This window comes from Nannobrachium achirus (assembly GCF_963921795.1).
Source record: "Nannobrachium achirus genome assembly, chromosome: 11".
NCBI lineage: Eukaryota > Metazoa > Chordata > Actinopteri > Myctophiformes > Myctophidae > Nannobrachium > Nannobrachium achirus.
The window spans coordinates 11,821,537-11,826,536 of record NC_137820.1 but is presented as its reverse complement, the minus strand read 5'-3'; the positions used below and the strand labels follow the sequence as shown (position 1 = coordinate 11,826,536).

At 45.7% G+C, this 5,000-nt stretch overlaps 1 protein-coding gene across 1 annotated transcript in view; it reads left to right on the top strand.

Moving 5' to 3' along the window:
- Positions 1-5,000, top strand: part of znf423 (zinc finger protein 423) — a gene marked incomplete at its 5' end in the record, with an annotated part of 246,441 nt that overhangs the window by 190,239 nt on the left and 51,202 nt on the right. The gene's annotated exons all lie outside the window — the stretch shown is intronic.

Here is a 5,000-nt window from a genome sequence, read left to right as displayed (position 1 = left end):
TGTGTGCGCGCGCGCGTGCGTGCGTGCGTGCGTGCGTGCGTGCGTGCGTGCGTGCGTGCGTGCGTGCGTGCGTGCGTGCGTGCGTGCGTGCGTGCGTGTGTGTGTGTGTGTGTGTGTGTGCGTGTGTGTGCGTGCGTGCGCATCCTGGTTGTAAAGCACACATTCTGTTTCTCTACAGTAAGTCTCCTGCTGTCACTCACTCACACACACGCACACACACACACACACACACACACACACACACACACACACACACACACACACACACAGGTGTGAGACAGAGAGGTGATGAAGAGCTTTTTCTGATACCTACTGTATTGTGTGTGTGTGTGTGTGTGCGTGTGTGTGTGTGTGTGTGTGTGTGTATGCGCGTGTGCGTGTGTGTGTGTGTGTGTGTGTGTGTGTGTGTGTGTGTGCGCGTGCGCGCGTGTGCGTGTGCGCGTGCGTGCGTGCGTGCGTGCGTGCGTGCGTGCGTGCGTGTGTGTGTGTGTGTGTGTGTGTGTGTGTGTGTGTTGGCCTGGCCAGCTGTTGTGCCATTTACCACTTTGCTGCACCTCTGAGAGCAGACACAGAAAAATGGACTCAGAATGGGTTTGTTAGAGAAGAAGGGTGCAGCACACATGCAGTCTTTAAACTGTTTAAGAATCACCAGATGATACAGTACATACAGTATGGTATGCTGACGAAGGCCTATAAGAGAGGGTATGCGTATGCATAAAGTGAATGGCACATTGAGTGGCAAAGTGAGTTTAACGTCGTTTAATGCAATCAGATAGGACCTTTCTGTTTGGTGTATGGGCTGTCAAGTGCAGAAAGTCGTTTTTTTGCCACTCAGTAGGCGTTCCCGATTAACTTCCTGGTATGATGATGATGTCACGCGCATACCTAGTGACTAGTGGTGCATTTTGCATCATCAGTTATGTGTTTTGCATCATATGATGCAAAACGCATCACTAGTACATGCTGAAATACTAAAATATCTCAAAAAACTGATTAAACACAAAAAATAACTCAGGATGGTGTTGATCGTGTCCCAAACAACAATACAATAAGATAGGGTTGTCCCAGAGGTGAAGTGGCCCTTTAATAAACTTGACCGTTCACTCTGTACTTAGTCTGCTCTTTTCCCCCCTACACCAAAGCTCTTTGCCAAAAATAGCCGTTGTAGATCTGCTATGTTTGGCTAAAGTTCTCAGAATATGGACACTAGGGTTCAAGAGGTTAATATAAAAAAGGAGAAAATATCACTCAAAGATTTGGAGGACCCCCTGTAGTAACTCTGGGGACCCCCTAGGGGTCCCGGACACCCTGTTGAAGACCCCTGTGGCTTACAGGAAATGAGCTGACCTGAAATATAACCAGTGTCACTGTAGAGCCGTTCACTTGTGTCCCAACACGGGCAATTACTGTAGTTTCACAGTGAATGGCCACATAAAATGATGCGCGTGCGTGCGTGCATTCTGAGCGGTCTTAGGTGTTTAACTAAAAACTTCCTCGGTAGTTTTGAGAGTCTGTGTTCTTTTATGAGCTTCCCCCGTGACTGTTTTTATTCTGCTCGGTGCTAATTTGCTGCCTTAGCAACCTTGTCGTCATGGAGATTAACGAGGCAGACCTGCGTGGCGTTCTGGGGAGCGAGCGCCTGTCGCCGCGGCGATTTCTCCCCCCCCCAGCCCCCCTCGCCAGACCTGACAGGTGATCCCAGAGTCACTGATGTACCTACCGTGGGCTGCTGCTTTGTGTATACGTGTGCGCGTGTGTGTGTTGCTCTGAGTTGTCTAGTAATGTCTGGAGACACGGGGGATAGAGAGTTGAAACACAAGTACAGCTGGAGTAAGTTTTACTCCGCTCCCCCGTGGTACACCGCGCGCGCGCACACACACACACACACACACACACACACACACACACACACACACACACACACACACACACACACACACACACACACACACACACACACACACACAGAGTCAGGGACACAAAGACTACTTTCTACTTTGTTTTGCCTACCGTTTCTCTTTACCTCTTCCATTTTCCTAACCTCCCCTTTGGATTATTTAACAGTTTAACTTCTTCAGTCTGCCCCTCTTTCTCTCTCTCTCTCTCTCTCTCTCTCTCTCTCTCTCTCTCTCTCTCTCTCTCTCTCTCTCTCTCTCCCCGGTGGGGTGTGCACATCTCCACTGATTCCCTCCATTATGTCCATCCTGAGAAGTTTGCCATTGACTCAATGTTCATCCTCTTCTGATAGATAATGGTGGGCTTATAGCATACAGCAGGAGAAGACCACATATCCTCATCTCTTTATCGGTGTATCTGTTTCCTCTCTCTTTCTCTCTATGTCTCTCTCTCTCTCTCTCTTTCTCTTTATGAGGCAGTTTTGGGTTAATTAACGTGCTAATTGTGTGAAAATCAAGCAGAGATTAATTATGCAATTGAGGCGGATTATTTTTAAGCATTTGCCCAGTTCTTAATCCATTACTTAATGTCCCGCAGAAAACCTCACTTTTGCACGAAGAGGATGACATAACTGAAGAAGCGGGGGGGGGGGGGGGGGGGGGGGGATTTGAGAGAGAGCAGCATGAATACACACAGAGACAGTTTGATTATTAACACATTGGATGCCCACGGCGCAACACATCAAATTCTTTGATGCCTCCCGGTGCCCACGACCCGTTTGGGGAATTTTACAGTAAGCTACGTTAAACTGTAGCTTACTGTACGAGGCACCTGTGGCTGAAGAGAAACACTCTTCCCGATATGTTTTTCAAAAATTGGCCAGATGGGTTTGGCATGGATCGGGGCAACAGTGGCGGAGAAAAGTGTAACGTGACATGACGTGACGTGACGTGACGTGACCTGACTGACTGACTGACTGACTGACTGACTGCAGTCATTATCCCGGGAATGAATACCAATTGTAACCTTTCCCTGTGAATAAAAAAGCCAGATGTTGGTGGGTTTTGTCCAGTGGGAAAGGGGCTTTAGTCTGCACATCTCCTCAAGATGTAGCGCAGTGAAACATTTTATAGCTTCCTAAATGACTCCAAATATGTTTTGCTTTCATAGTGGTGGTGCATACTGAACAAGCTCATGTTATTTTGTGTACGCGTTTGTTCTTAAATTCATGCAATCATACAACTTTTTTTGGCCTTCATTTGTGTTACTTTTACTGTACACGATGCAGTAGTATGTTATAGGACAGTGGTTCTCAACATTTTCAGGCCGCGACCCCCAAAATTATCATATTGGAACTGGCGACCCCCACCCTGACGAGCAGTAAGAGTTGAGGCATTACATTTTGTATAACACGTTTTTATTGTGAAAATAGCGGATCAACTATTTTCACAATTTCTGCCTCTAATATTTGACTAGAGGTATTAAAAAGTCCTTAAATTGTCACTTTGGAAATGAGTAGATACCCTCTATACACTTAAACTTTATGTTGGGTTGTTCACTGTAGAGTGAGAAAACAATGTTGCACATTAAATTAATCATCTGGGGACCCTCCCCCCCAAATCATTTGAGAACCACTGTAATAGGACACTTGGCCTGTCACTTATCTAGTCGTTGGGGTCATGAGCTACTCACAAAAACCTGGGGAGACTTTTGATTGGCTCAGAGAGAGCAGAGAGGACGGGGCTTCCCGCTGGTCAATGAAAAGCCGTAATGTGATTGTCGCCAAGCGCCGCGGACGCTGCTCCCCTGCAGCCCTGCTAATTACCCTGTCAGAGGTGACGAGAGAAAAGCACACAGCATCAGGGACGTGCTGGCCATTGGGAAAAGCGGGACAACTCCCGAACGGCCGGTTCATTCGCGGCCGGTCCAGGCCGGCCATTAGGAAAACAATTAAAATAAAATGTCGGCCTTCGTTCCACTTTGGGGGCTGGACGGCCAACAAAGTAAATCGTCACTGTCGGGCAGAAACCTCGTATCTCCAAGTTTCAAATGTGTACATTTTTTCACAAAGCAAAGCCCTGCTTCATCATACAAGGCCGTCGCACACAAGTAGTGAAAACAGCAGATCTACAAGCACACAACGCCTCGCACTGCGAGGCGTTGTGTGCTTATAGATCGGCTGTTTTCATTAGTTTAAATCATTTTTAAAATGATAAATACAAAACAAATGGCTTTGGACATACAAGGTTTCCACCCGACAACGAAGAAATATAACTCATGTAATTGGCCCATTGGCTTGTCACTTTGTCACAAATCTTTGAGTAGCAGCAGCGCTATAGAGAGAGAGATCTCTCTCTATAGCACGCAATGAGGGCCTCTCCAACTCTTTTTCCCGGGCTGAATCAGGGGCCCAGCATGTCCCTGACACACATCACATGCAGCTAGTCGAAGGTACAGGTTGTAGGGATGGGATGATAAGCGATATTATCGTTTATCGCGATAAAAACACTCACGATATCGCGGAGATTTAATTTATCGTGAAACAGTCCTCCGTCATGCAATGGGATCAATTCAGCTTTTATTTGCTGAGCTGCATATCCGGTACCACTTAAACCCTCTATAATTGGTAAAAGGTACTTAAAATTTGCATACTTGATACAGTCTTTTTTTTTCACTCTGCAGCAAATGTTCCGCCCCAGGATAATGGATTTTGATAAGTGCGTTAGTATCGTAAATCGCGATTTATTTTGTAACAATAATCGTGATATGAAATGTTCATATCGTCCCATCCATAACGCCTTTCCATGGACACTTTAAATATATATATAAATATAAATACAATATAAATATATATAATATATATATATATATATATATATATATATTCATATGTTAAGCGGTCGAAGATGGATGGATGGATGGATGGATGGATATACAAATATTCACACACACTCTCTCTCACACACACTCACACGCGCTATTGAGTCGAGCCATATGTGGCGTAAGTTTAACCACTAGGAAATACCAGATCATTGAAACCCACATCTGTTGGGCTGTACACATTTCACACTGTCCACATACTGTATACTGTTGTTTCTACTAGC